General features: G+C 46.0%; 1 long non-coding RNA gene across 2 annotated transcripts in view; it reads right to left on the minus strand.

Annotated features, from left to right (window-relative positions):
- The window catches only part of LOC129210543 (uncharacterized), a 159,724-nt gene that overhangs the window by 6,525 nt on the left and 138,338 nt on the right, over positions 1–14,861 (minus strand). The window contains exon 4 of one of the 2 annotated variants that reach the window (XR_008578573.1): positions 14,208–14,356. The exons of the other annotated variant lie outside the window; for it this stretch is intronic. This is a non-coding gene — a long non-coding RNA (uncharacterized LOC129210543). The remainder of the gene's footprint in view (positions 1–14,207; positions 14,357–14,861) is intronic. 2 annotated transcript variants of the gene reach the window in all.

Genomic DNA, 14,861 nt, shown 5'->3' on the forward strand with positions numbered 1-14,861 from the left:
CATACAGGTCCCCAGACTGCTGTTTGTCGCACCATGTATGAAGGAGAGAATGAGACTTAAGGAAGATGATGCCACTTGTAGTGTATATCCTATGGCAGATGAGCTGTAATTCTTTGTCTGTGCAATGTTAGAAAGCGGGGGTGGTGTTTTGAAGATAATTTCTATACAGGAGCTAAGAATGGCAGGTTTCACAATGAAGCTGTTGTTCAATTAAATGTGAATCAGTGTGTTTGCAGACCTGACTGAGACAGGGAAGTAATAAAACAAAGACACTAAAATTTATCAGTAATTCTTACCATTTCTTAATGATGTTTCTAATCTATGCCTTTGACCCTTTGGTAATTCTACGTCGTTCTCTGCTGCTGTAATATTTAGAAAGTACCTGAAAACTTTATGCCAGCTGTTAGCTTATCATATTTGCTTTACAACAGCCTGAGACAAAGGCCATTATATCATAAAAGTCCAACTCCATGTTTAGACTCCTGAGTAAATGGCTTGAATGTCAAATGAGCAGAACTCACAATCTCTCCCACTGCTTTTAATAGCAACTCAAGGGTTCCTGAAAAAGCAAGTCTTTTATCAGACTATCAGATATGGTCTTGGGGATATAACTTTTTATGCAAATCATAGGCACAGGCCTTCAGTGAACATCGTGTCATTAGTACAGTTATTGGGCGGGGAGGCTCCTTGGTATAGGAAGGGACCTCATGAGGACATTTGTGCTTTTTCTTTCAAATGACTTGAGGGGCAGGTTTGCATCCCATCAGGCTGGTTGAGCTCCAAAGGCTGGATCACTGAAGACTTCTGTTGGCCTACGTACCGGTCAGGACAGCGAAGGGGTGAGCTGCCTTGCTGGCGTCACTCTTGCAGCAAAGCCCTGTTTTCTGCCTGTGGGTTACAGGCTGGTATGGAGCACAGCCTTGACAACACACCTTCTCCACAGCAGAAACACCTCCCTGGTAAAACTCACTCATGCTGGACAAGCATTTATAACAAAGCTGTGGCTGAAAGATGTGCTCTTTTGACTACACTCACTTGCTGAGTGAGCATGGTCGCACTCATATATCGGTGCTTTACATTGGGAAAGCTTTCACTTCCAAGAAGAGAGAAGAGTTAAATCAATGGCAGACCTATTTGGGCTATTGTAATGGAATTTAAAATTGGGAGTTATATTGGTACGGACTTGGTTAAGTGAAAAACCACCTCCCCTTGACACATATACATAACCGCAACAGTTGCGCAGGCATGCAACTATAGATCAGGCACTAGCGTGAAATGTTTCTCAGTGACTGAAGAAACGCTTCCAAGCAGTTTGGTCACATGGCAGGATTACACAGAAGAAATGGCATAAAATGAAGTTACAAGGTGGCAGATTCAAAGCTAACAAAAGAAAACACTTCATCAAATGCCTAGTTAAATTCTGGAGCTTGCTGCCAGCAGTGCTATGGATGCCAAAAATAGATTTCAAAAAATGATTTGACAAAGTTGTGGACAGATCTATTAAGTGCTATTAAACAGCAAGATTTTAGGAAGCTTTCAAGAACCCACAGCCTGGCAAGTACACCAGAGAATTACCACTACATGCTTGCCTTTCTCATACAGTTTTCTCTAAACATCTGCTACCAACCACCAAAGAAGAGAGGGTACTAGACTAGACAGACGTTTAGAGTGATCCAATATGACCATTTTTCATTTAAAACTTTCTATGTTGGTGTTAATTTACCTTAATGATGAGGGTTGTTAACCGCAGTGGTTCAGGAACTGCTTCATAAGCAGCTGAGCTATCCCTGCACCCCGGGCAACCTCTTCAAGAGACAAGCTCTAAATTGACGGGGAGATAGTCATGCCATGTTCTCCCTGGGTTAATTTATCCAGCTGTTGCCTACAAGAAGTTAGAACTCAGGCACTTAGTTCACCTGGTGCAGATACGCCCTAAGGGGTTTGCCCAGCTCAGACGCAAAGGATTGTGGCAGGCAAAGATATTGATTCCGGGTCGCCGAAGTGCTTTGCCACCACCCAAATACCTGATCTGTCGTGCTTCTCAACTCAGGAGACAAGTGCAGGACAGGGAGGAGGTGGTAAAATAGGCAAGAAATAAAAATTATGCAATTGGCTAAAAGGATATTGCAAACTTTTACAGATTGGCACATCATCCCCCACTAAAGTTTACAGCGCACACCTCACTTTGGCAGCCTTCCTCATTGGTATAAGCAGTCCTCTCTGCACAGAAAACTGAATATGGCTGGGAATCCTGCTGCAATAGTGGTTATTACTGCTGCTATACATAAGGTCAAACTCTGTTTTAGCAAGGAATTTGTCCCCTGAGCTGTAACATGGATTGGACTTGCGTACACAGGTGAGGCAAAAGCATGCAGTAACATGGTTAGCAGGGAATTGTGCTGTAATGTGACCCCTTGGCATAGAGATCTGCCTTCGTAAATGCCATTCCAGGCATGATAGATGGAAGGAAAGGAGTTTCTAATGCTACTTCTTCGAAATGTAAGATCCCAGACCACTGTGATTCCTCAGTGTTTTTGCCTGAACCACTGCACCCTTTTACTATCTGCCGGCCGTAGTCCTGTCCCCGTGGGCAGGAAACCCCTGAGGTAATTCCCCTGAGGAACGTCAAAGGGAAACCCAGGTATAACTCCTGTTTCTGCCCCAGGATTTCTCATCATTGCTTAGGAAACTGAAAAGGTGTCATCTCTGTGCCTCCGCTTCTGTTCTGTAAAGCAGGGCTTACAGCAGTGTTGAACCCCTCAGGAACATGAGGAGAATGCAAAGATGCAAGGGAAGCTGTGAGGTGCTCAGATGTGGCAACACCAGAGACCACCACAACACGTGATGCCGGCAAGCCCCGTGGATGGTGTCTGGTGGACAGAACCAGGATAAGCTTTTTCCCTGATTTGCAACACAGGTGGCCGCAACTGAAGCTCACTGTGCGTATGGAAGACCTCCTGCATGAGCTGAGGTAAATCCAAACTTTGTTTCTTCTGGCCTGCTCAAGCTTTGTCTTAGGAGGCCAGCAGAACAGATGGCTGACCCGTGGATTCTTGGGTCAACTAGTCAAGACCTCAACTAGAAGGGGACTCTCTACCTCCCTTCCAGAAACCTCTTTGCACCAGCATCACAAGCACTTATACTGGCACAGCTGCAGGGCCCAACACCAAAATCTCCCAGCTCCATGCCATTGCTGGGAAGAATCACAGTTTCTTAAGAGTTCCCTGAATAACCACATAACTGCATGTTCCAGAACAGCTTGTTCTACCTCAAGCCATGTGGTTATTTCATCGAGTGGTGGGCTTTGGGGGATCTGCTTTATCACCAGCTGCAGTGGGCTGAACTGTTTCCTCTCGTTGATTAAGGAAATAAAAGTCACCAAGCACAGATTTTTCCAAAGTCCTTGTGTGAAGCTCTTCCCCTCTGCATGCTCTCCACTGATTGTATTGCTTTGCCAAGCTTTGTTAAGGCTTCTCCATTGTTCTTCATGTGCCATCAATCAATCACGGAAGCGGTACACACTGGCAAGCTTTGCAAAGACAAATATGCAACTGAGATCCTTAATTAACGCCACATAACATTCAGATATATTCACTGGGGAAGGGACATGTGAAAGAAATCCAGCAAGAAACTTAGCAGAATGGGGGGAGGGGGAGTGGACCCCTTCCAAGGATTTTATCTGCAGAAAGATCTAATTAAGCTAGAATAATATGCAAGCTCGCTTAAAAAGAAAATGAACATCAAGAGAAGCTGAAGCTAACAACCAGCTGTCTCCTCTTTGAGAGTTAAACGCATTAGCTCCAGAGGCAAAAAAGAAAGAGAAAAATAGGCTTAGGATTTGTGTATCTTAAAACAAGTGAAATCTACACCCACTGGAGTAACACTGCAAATCTTCCATTTCATTTGCATCACAGGGGCAGGTCTATTCACTAAAGGGAAACGTCCCTCTATTTGCCCGTTAAAAACATCGGCTTTGCTGCCTCTTGTTGACATACCTAGTCCTACCCTTCCACTTTCTCTCCAGCCCAGCCCAGCCCAGCCCAGCCCAGGCTTCCTGCCTCAGCTTTGCTGCCTGGGGTATATTTGAGGGGCAGCACTGAAGGCAGGGGGACCAACAGGTAGGCTGGATTTGGGATTGAGGGAAGATGATGCCATATTGCTCATAGAGACCTCAGGGGAGTGCCGGGGGGGAACATGGAGAAATGTGTTAAACCATCATTTTGAAAGAGAAAAAAATTGGCTGTAGATAGTGATTCCAAATGTGTCTCAGAGAGTTAGGTACCTAGGTGACCTTCTCAGGGAGGTGGGCACCCAGTTCCTCTAGGGTGTGTCTACACTAAAAGGAGTTTTCCAGCATATATATATATCTCTATATGTATATTGCTAGAGCCATGACAAAAATATTTCAGTAATGGAGATGCCATTCATACCACTGAAGGAGTTATTTTCTCAGCTACCTAAATAGACTAAGCTGTGTAATTTTTTTTTTTTTTCAAGCATAATTGATGTTATGTTAGGGCCAGCACTGATATGAGTTTGATGTGTATTCCCCTGTATACTCCCAACTAGCATACCTCAGACAGACAGCAAATATTTGCAATGCAGAATAATCCATATGCACATTATCAATATCACCATTACCCTTTAGCAAGGGAAAAACAAACTCAGGGAAAAGTATTCACTCCAGTGTGAGAAGTCACACAGCTCTGCTGAAAAGCCAACAGCAGTAACTCTGATTTTCCTACTTTTTATTTAACTTTTCCATTCAGTGGTCTGTCCTCAGCCCTCACGACCTTGAGGATGCCAATGGATCCTTTATGGTTGGGAAGTTTCTACCTCTGTCTAAGCATTACCAGAACATAAACTTATACCCATCAACTAAAAACATCATGAAAGCATAATCCAATCTCCAAACTCTGTAGGGCAATAGAGAAGCTGAGCAGCCTTCAGAACACAAACCAACACAAAGTGCCTGGACTCCCCAGCAGTGACTTGTCAGCGATGCATATATTTCTTCCCAAGGAGATAGTGTTGTTACAATCCAGATGAAGACCCAGATCAAAGAGCTTTCCCTCACTGCTGTAGTTGTCTATTAAACAGGCATGTAAAATATTACACTATTATAGATGGATTTGATCACATGTTTGTTTTCCCCTCTTCCTTAGCTGAAGGGTGGAAGGGAAAGAGTGCATTTCTATAGTCCAGGAATCAAGATGGGTTTTGCCTAAATGTAGAGCAAATCAAAGGATCTAGTTTTTCAGCAGACCAACTGTTTTTCAAAGGGGAGTGACCAAGCATGCTTATATTGCTATGATACGACAGAGAAGACCAAAACGGGTGAAAGGCTATCATTCCTTGCCCTTGGAGCCTCCACTTGAACCCTCTCAGGTCTGGCTGAGATTTAACCATTCTTTTGACAACTCTCCAGCCCATTGATGGGGGCAATGCACCAAGAACTCAACAGCAAAGCAGGGAGTAAGAATTCCCAAATGCCAGTGTTGAGACCTGCTCTAACTGAAGACATGATATATCACAGTTTTCTCTAGTGGAAGGCAGTGAGAGTGGGCTGGTCAATTCCCATCAGAACACAGACAAAAATGAGATTAAAAATTTGGAGATGTGGAAGTCTTAATTATTTTGAGAACAAGAGAGAGCAGATACTAAAGCCAAGCAGTTTTTGAATACAAGGATGAGTACTCCAAGTGCTGGGAGATTTTTAAATAGAAAATTAATAAAAGAGAAGCAGGATAACAATGTATTATAGTATACTTTATATGCACATGTATAAAGCCTGTGTTATTCTTTAAAAAAAGGCAAATAGCATATGAAGAAAATGAGCAGCTACAAAGCAAGATCTGGATTCATAACTGATGCACTAACACAATTACCTCCCCTTCCCCAGTTTTATTTGGGAGAAATTATTTAAAATTTCTTGAGTTTTTAATTGTGGTTTCTCATTTCTAATGGGTCATATTTCAGCTGCAGTGTAGTGTCTCTAGCCTTCTATTTAAGTAACACTTTGTTTTGGTGAAGAGAACAAACATGGCCTGGGAACAGACTGAAACCTCCTCCAGTCAAATTCACAAACGTAATTCCAGGCTTTTATCTCCTACTGCAGTCTGCTCTGAAAAATAAAATTATTATATATGTGATTATTAAGGTAATCATAAAATATGACATATTGTTTGACTTTGTTACAATAACTTCTTCCCCCCTCCCCCCCCCGACTGGCAAAAACCATCTTTGTCTACATCACATCTTTGTCAGCTCTCTGACTGGCAAAACACGTCTTTGTCATCAGTGGCATACCAGGATACTTTATCCTGGGTTTTACCCATATACTCAGGAATGTTTGACATGACTATAAATAATTCAGTGCTGACACATAGTTTTTCAAAAAGATTTAGTCTCAGTTATAATGCAAGATAAATCCAAGTGCCTGGTAGGAAGGAGACAGTATAAGAACCATGCTCTAACCATTTTCTTTACCTGAGTGACTAAACAGCAAAGATGGCACTTTTGAGACCACATCGTGGGAAAATGCACCCAGCTGGGAAGCTGGAAGAGGCAGAGCCAGTGGAAAATCCCCAGCACAGCACACAGCCCCTGATGGGAAAGCCAGCGCCAAACAGTTAACACATTCCTGGCCCAAAGAGATTTCCTTTCCACAAGTCCTGGCTTGTGGAGGGCAGGATGATCTGACGCAATGACACAGGACACATCTCTCACTGGAATGCATTGCAGAAAATGGGTTAAAAAAATACAGTCTGCGGTAAGACGGGTGGGAAGTTTGCCTGCTCCAAGAATACAAGCAGCATTCAAAAAAGCCCCAAAAAAGAGGGGCCCAAGGGGAAGTTTCTTACTCTTGTCCACAGCATCAAAGCCTCAACACAAAAGGAATTCAAAAAAGAAAAGGAAATAATCCAGTCTGGCTTTATCCTTCCAGCCTGATAATGGTGAAGACCAAGTCTCAGCTCAAGGTTTAGGATTTGGTATTTCTGCTTGTTCCAAGGACGTTTCCTTGACTTATGACCTCCAGAGCAGGAATCTCCTGCTGAGATCTTGACTGGTAGAAGACCGGGGCTAGCTGTCCTTGCCTGATGCCCTTTTCATCATTTCATGCTAGTCCTCAGAGCAGAAGGAGCAGAAAAAGCTGTTAAGGTTAGGACCACATATCTCTGGCCACCTGTGTGACATTTAGGCAAAATCCCTGTCAGCCCCGCAGAAATGCCTCAGTGGCGAAGTGTGTTGCTGCATTTACAGCAACATCAACTTTCCTTCTGCAGTTCAAGGAGAAAATGCTGCAGAACAGGACTTCCCCCTTGGCATTTTCTGCTGCCCTTAAGGGCAACTTGGGACGGCCAAAGAGAGTGACCATGAAGAGTCATTTTTCTGCAAGGACACTGCTCCCCTGCAAATCAGCCTGTAGCACCCGGTCATGCCCGGGGCGGTGCTGTGCACTGACCCCATGCACACGTGGCTGGAGGCTGGCGTAAAGCACCTCTGCTCTTCCACTTGGCCTTGCGGAGGCACCTAACGTGCGATAGCTGTGCTGCTGCTGCTCAGCTGGTCACCCAGGCCGACCCGCAGCCGGACCCAGTGCCAGTACATACTCTTTCCTGCTTGCTCCAATGCCCCGCTGGTTTTCCACTGCCCATCTGCCAGCATGGGGCCCTTCATCAGTGGAAACCTGCTCCCTCGCCTACATGGCCCAGCCTTGCTCTGCAAAGAGCTCAGGGAGGTGTGGGGTGCTGGTACCTCACTGCTGCCGTGCCCCGAGGAGGCGCCGGAGGAGCAGCCCTGGGGCTGGAGCAATGCTGTCTGGCACCCGCTCTGGTCTGGTATGCTGACCAAACCAGTTACACCAGCACCGCTGTCCTCCCAGCCCCCACAGCGAGCTGGCCTGGACACGGGGAGGCCTCCAGGCAGACAGGGTGGGGATGGGACCTGTGGAGCTGCTATGGCTCCTTCTTGGGTGCTAGCCAAGAAGGAAAGCCACGTGGCACCTCGACCCACGTGGTTTGGGGCCAGCCATCACAGCCACTTGCTAACATTGCAGGTTAAAGTTCTATCATAAGCAGGGCCATGCTGTAAGTGGTGGTACACAGCATAATTAAGCAAGGGCCCTCTAAAGAAACAAATGCGAATCTCTCCATAGGGCCGTAGCTATCCCTATGCCTCCCATCTTCCAAGATGCATACTGTTTTGTCTCCCTGCTTATAACAGCCTTTTGACATCTTTCAGCCTTGGAGACCTTTCCAGTAAAATTTCCCATGTCTCCCAGCTAGATCCCTTAGAGCTTCTCTAGCATGGACAAAAGCCCTGTCCCTTCCTTTTGTTCACATACCCATCCTGTAGGCTGGGATCACGCATTGATCTCATTTTTCCTGTCCATTTCTTCTGCTACCTCCATGCCTCATCATCTGCTCTCATTTCCCTGTTCTACTGTTCAACTTTTTTCCCAGTTCCAGGGAAGGCAAAGCAGAGATTTCTGCTGTGGACTCTGTCTGGGGCTGCAACAAACGTACTTCTGGCTGGGAACAAGGTCGAGAGAGAGAGAGAGGAGACATGAAGCCTGACTGACCAGGCTGATGACCAGGCACTTTTTCCAAAGCCAGCTTTTCTGAGGACTGACACAGTAGGTGGGTGGAAAGCAAATGGCTTTCAGAGAGAAACAGCCAGTGTTTCTCCAACGGTGACAAGAAGCATACACGACTGGGCCAGGCTAGGTGTGTGGCTCCAAGCCCTCTCATACATCCCAGCATTCCTCCACTCCACTGTGAGCCACACACCAGCTCCTTGGCTGGAAGACATTGGGTTTATAATAAGGAGTGGACTTTTCCTATCAGTTGTTGTGTTTGTCACTGCTTTTCCTCCTCATCCTTGTCAAATAAAATATATTATCCTCCACTTGTGTTTAGATGTGATTAGAGGTTGTCTTTTGTGAGAGACTGTTGCTTGGGTCAGAGCTCTTCTAAAGCGGATGGGAAAATTTCCACAACACAGTAATTTCACAACACCAGGTCAAAGCCTTTCTCTTAAAGCAAAGGCCCCTAGCCTTTTCTAGGTGGTGATCCACTTAGGAATTTTCTACAAAGATAAAAGCAACATAAGCATTACTGAATGAACTGACTTTATGCCAGGCACACATTCCCACTCATAACTGGCGTATTAAAGTCACAACTGTGCTTATCTCTCCCCTCCATCTTGACTGTATTCAGAAAGAGAAAATCATCCTCTGGGTATGAATGACACAAAATGCCAATATCCTTCACTCATCCTTGCAACATATGTGGCAACACTGCTTTGACAATGCGTCTGCCTCAGCCTGCAGCTCACCTGGTATCGGCTGTTGTGCAAGCGCCTCCTGGAAACCCCACAGCATTTTTCCTGTGAAGCCAGCAGGGTCCAAAATTGTGTCAGGTTCTGAACATGGATCACTGCTTCGGTGGGCAGGGTGCGAGCAGCTGCCCGAGCCAGCGCAGCTCCGATGCTTGCCCTTTCCTTCCCACGCACCACTGATCTGTACTGCCACAGCGTCCCAGCTCTCTGGGCAAAGGCCCCGGGCGGCCAGGCGAGGAGCGCATACCTCGGTAGGGAGGTCTCAGTTTCAGTGAGCTTATGCTTGACGCGATTTGGGTTACAGCGGGATGGGAGCTAAAGCCCTGCTCACTACCTGGGAGCTTCATCCAGCCGTTGCAGCCTGCATTGCTGGCGCACCTGGAACAGCCCTGGCTGCTCGCGAGACAGACCATGCAAACATTACAGACAAAACGTGCTCCAAGCCGCAACTTGTTGCAACACTTTTGGGGTTATAATCTAAATCTGTGGATGTTGCATTGTGAAAACTGGGCAATGGAAGGGATGAGAAATCAAACCCTGCGTGAGCGCCTGGGTGGCTCCTGTGTGCTGTAATAGCCTCTTCACCTCCCCACGCTACTCCTGTTGACCTTGACTTCAGCAAGAAGGCTGCCAGCTGAAATCAAGCGCAGACTAACAGTGCTTAGCTGTCAAATTCCAGTCAGTGACTGCTGGCAGGCTGAAAAAAATGAGTTTTAGGCCTCAGTGGTTCACATCTCACTTGCAATGGGCCCAATGGGCTCTTTGGTTATGGGGCTGAGATCTGAACGGGCAACTGAAACTGCTCTAACCCGAGAGAAAGAGCGAGGATTTGGGAGGCTCTGGCACAACTGCTTGCCTTGCCACAAACCTGTCACGTAACCATGCCCCAGTCACCTAGCTTTTAGCCCCCTCACCTTGCTTCCCTGAAATTGGGGTAAGCACTGTTTCAGCAGGGTACTGGGGGCTGGTACTCTGAGGCCTGTATGAAGTTTGGCCATTATAGGCGACAGGCACCCCAGAAGGGTCCGCAGGAAAGAACTGGCTAGCACTAACACCTGCCCCTTTCCTGCAGGACTTCACCTGCACTCTCATGGGCATAAGGTCCCAGTCCACCTAGAGCAAATGCAGGACAGGCACCTTTGCTCCAGCCCTGCCTGGTTTCCATACCGTGTGGGTAAGACAAAGCTTCAGGCTCCAGAGCTGTGAACAAATTACTCTCATCAATGCTAAATTAGCTTTAAAAGCAGCAGCATCGAGTTTTTTTCTCACCTCCTCCCTCCCCACAAGTGCATGAAGTGCCTTTCAGGGAACAGGCCATACCCAAGGATTCCTCAAGAAGTTAACACAGGAAATCTTGGGTTAGAGAAGGCTTCTGTTGTTAGGACAACACGCATCATAAATGCTTCCATTGCTGCATATTCCCTGCCTGGTCCCAACCACTCTCCTTATGCTTCACGGCCTCTCTCCCACTTGACAGGCTGCAAATGAGGTCAAATGCTCTGGAAATGGTTCACGGCACTTTTTTCTGTATATAATAAAAAGCCACAAATGAAAGCATTTCTCAAGTCAGCACTATATGAGCAAAGATGCCTAAGCTGCGGTGTTGAATTAAAGGTGGTGTTGATCAAACTGCTGCAGTTGACCGACTTTGCATGGCCAAACCAGGCCAGCGAAATCTGTGAGCCATTCATCTCTGCAAGGACTGAGATGCTGTCCTCTCACACATCTGAATAGCAGATTGGGTTAATGATAATTCATGACTTACATTTGCACGATGCGTCCATTCTGTAGAAGCTCTCTAGCTGCAAATAGCAAGGCTCCACATCTGGCCCTGTACTGCTGTCTGGCAAAGGGGAAGGCTGTATATAACCTAGCAGATATGCAACTAGAGGGCACAGAAGAATTGAGGGAAGGGAAACTAAGTCATAACATCTGGGATCTGGCAAGGGTGCAAGGTTAACACACTGAAAATAAAAAATAAATCCACGTGATTAGAACCAGTACACAAAGTGTCTGGACCTCACAATTACACATCTCACTGATGATGTGGCCGGTAGCACAGATTTTTTTAGCACTGTGGGGGCCTTTCCTGCTTCAGATATAAGATTGCCACCTACTGACCAATCGTCCATGCTTTGGGCAATACCCTATATCCTGACCCTCCTTCCTAAGACTCTCCATTCTTCTCCCATTATCAGCAAGACTCCACTTCATTTAGTTTGTGATATCTGATCAGATTGCAACCAGAGGTCATATAACTCTACAGACCATTAAGCACCAGTTCACTTGGGCAGAAGCAAATGGCTCCATTATACTGAAGTCCCATTACTCATGCAGCTCACCTTAAGCACCAGGATATCATCTAAGCAAGGCAGTGAAGGCAATAAAAATGCAACCTGCCTAAGACACGGTTCTTGCTGGGGAGATCTGGATGTGGAAACTATTTCCAGATACTTCCAGATCTGTGCTGCTTAGTGTACAATGGGAACACATTGCCAGCAGCTAGATTTACATGTCTGGGACTAGAATATTTGGACACATGTTTTTGGTTTGTGGTACCCTGCCCCTACCTGCCAAATGCAGAAAGTAGGCTTTTAAACAATTTCTCATCCAAATGCGTGTGAAAAAGTATCCCTGCTGGAAACTTCTCACTGTAGCACAGTTCTGTTTGTGCTGGAAAACCCAGCTATCACCACCCAGTAAACCAGAAGAGTGATCTTGGAGGGATTCTTCTCAGCAAATGTCCAAAAATATCAGATACTGCAAGAGGCTAGAAGGTCACGTAACACCCATGCTACAACACTCTTCTGAGTCCCGTTCACTACTTATGACCAGCCGGCTGCTCCTTATTTGCTACTTGCTAGGCAGTTTCTAATTGACATAGTCTTTCTTTAGCCACTATTTTGCTGAGTATCTCACACATTTTTTGAGGCCCAGTTTTCCTTCACAGAGCTGGGGTAGCCACATTGGGCTAAAATGTGTGCATTTCCGAGCTTTCTCTCTCGTTTCAGTCACAGTCTCTGTCTCTGACTCAGACTGGTGTTTCTGATAGGATCCCAGAGAGGGAGGAAGCAAGAATAAATAGCATCACGCCCTTCTCACGTGGGTTGTAGTTCAGAGCTGAAACAGAAGATGAGGAAGAACCTGGGCCGGTGAGGGAGGGGGTTCCACTGAAACTAACCCACATTTTGAGGATTCCTCCACTCTAATGGGGCACCGAAGCAGGGGTATTACCAGCCTCTCCTCTCATACCATGACCCAAACTGGCTATTACTAGTTCCTAACTATTGGAAGCATGAGCTGTCTGTCTTAACCTCCCAGAGCAGGCGACAAAGCTGCCCTAAGAGGCAATTAATGCTGTCAGGCAAGATGAGGGCAGGTCAGCATGGCAAAGGTCACGGACACAGGGCACCTGGCCCTGACCAAGGGTGATGCTGTGTTTGCTTCTCTCTGGAGAGCGGCATTAAGGAGAAGTCAGGCACAGGCCACTTTGAAAGAGTAATGCTTTGAAACAGTGGCAGAAAGCTAAACAGCTTTACTGGCAAGGAGGGATAGAGAGCTTAAGGGTTTTGACAATAAACAACTGGTCCTCTGACCTGATTCAAAACCTGGTCTGGTGAGAACGGATGGTGACTCAGCCTTGGAGGACTGATTAGTACTCTGCATGCCAGGATGCGCTGGCCTCAATTTGGTTCTTTGGAGATACCTGCATGATGAAGACCTCCTTATATCTGGCACATATGGAGAGTTTTAGGAGGCCACCAGGCTGAAACTGAGTCAGCCACTTACTATTACAGTCAGTACCTTTCAGCCAGAAGGGCCTGATGGTATCCCAACCATGGATTCCTTGGCATCCCAACTGAGGCAACTGGGATGAGAAGCCACACACATGGAGTTTTGTGAAGCTCCCCTTAGAAAGGCCCTGTGTGCATGTGGATGTCCTCAGAACATTACCAAACGCTTTTCTTAGGTGCCTACAACTTAGTTCCTTTGCTCCTTAGGGTGCTGCAGCTTTTAATAAAATACTGTCCTGCCTCACTGGTTGCACAGTTTCAAATCTCATTCTTTGCTTCCACCAGACAGCTACAGGGGCAATGTCGTAACTAGCAAACCTCAGTACTGCATTTGCAGCTTATTTTCTCAGACAGTAATAATAAACCACAACGGTAAAAAGCCTCCTGTTGCTGCTTATGCCTCTATCACTGCATTTACATTAAAGCTTGTGCTGATTGCAGTTGACTGGTGAGAGGAGAGGGAGAGAAAAGGTATTTTCCGCGTTCCTAATAGCTCTATAATTTCCTAGTACGAGATAAGGCTAGGTCATGTCATTGATCTCTGTAACACAGGACATCCCAGGGCAGATTGGAGGTAGATAGAGGCTGGCTGCCCATTTCGGGTGAGGGACAGAGCCTCGCAGAAGAAAGGAGAGGAAAAGCTCACACAGGACTGAATCCACACCAGCTAGAGCTACTGTGGTGATGAGCTCTAGTATGAGGCAGGAACAGATGTTTTTAACAGTGTGTGTTCATTAATATATCTTCAATTAAAAGGACAAAATAAACTGCTGGAAGGAAATAAAGTCCCAGCTACTTTCTCTAAGAATTCAGAGACCTCCTGGTCAACATTTCGAGTCCACCAAGAAAGACCTCCAAGAAACAGACTCAGTGTTTGTGACAGTTCTAAAGACAAAAATAATTTTCAAAAACCTAAACATTTTCAAACTTTCCCTATGTGCCCTAATGCGACAAAACAAGAGGAAATTTCTCCTTGTTTCCAGATGACAATTCTCTCTCTGAAAAGGGGAATGAAACAAGGAGAGGAAAAGGAAATACAGTACGTTGGGAAACACTGAATGTAATATTTACCTGTCTTGTTAGACCTTTTTTCTTTCAATACTCTGCCATTTAGGCCTCTTTCTGTTGGTTAGCTTTCTGCCTGAGTTCATGCATAGGAGAACTTGACTCTTGATTTGGGAGCCAGAACTGTAGTATATTCTAGTTTTGCCAAGGCCTGCCTGGGGAAAAAAAAAAGGAACAGCGTGTCATTTTACACCTTCACCTCATTCTTCCTGGGCTTTTGCTATCTCAGCCTATTGCACCTTACAGTTCGAATAACACTGCTCGGCAGCCCAGTGCAGCCATGGGACAGGCACGTGCTCTTGAAGGGATTTTCCCTCTGCTCTTATGTGGGCATCTGGGTGCCTTTTGGTTTACATAACTCTGAGAAACATCTGAGGTTTAAAATTCCTAATACCTCAATTTGTTATGGAAATAAAATGCATGCTTGTTGGATAAGGATGCTGTTTGCAGCTTGCACCACTTGTTGAGTCAGAGGGAGGAGGAAGAGAGGAGAGGCTGGGTTAACGTGTGCAGTTCTCTGTCCCAATTCTTTTGATAATGGTCCCGGGCAGCTGATTGTGCCCTTCCTGAAGTACACAGAAAACGCCAGGAGACGGCTTTCTGCCAGCCCAGCTGAGGCTCTCTGCATGGCTGTGTGTAGAGAAGGGCACATTTCAGAGA

The sequence above is a fragment of the Grus americana genome, chromosome 1 (genome assembly GCF_028858705.1).
Source record: "Grus americana isolate bGruAme1 chromosome 1, bGruAme1.mat, whole genome shotgun sequence".
In the NCBI taxonomy this organism is placed as follows: Eukaryota; Metazoa; Chordata; class Aves; order Gruiformes; family Gruidae; genus Grus; species Grus americana.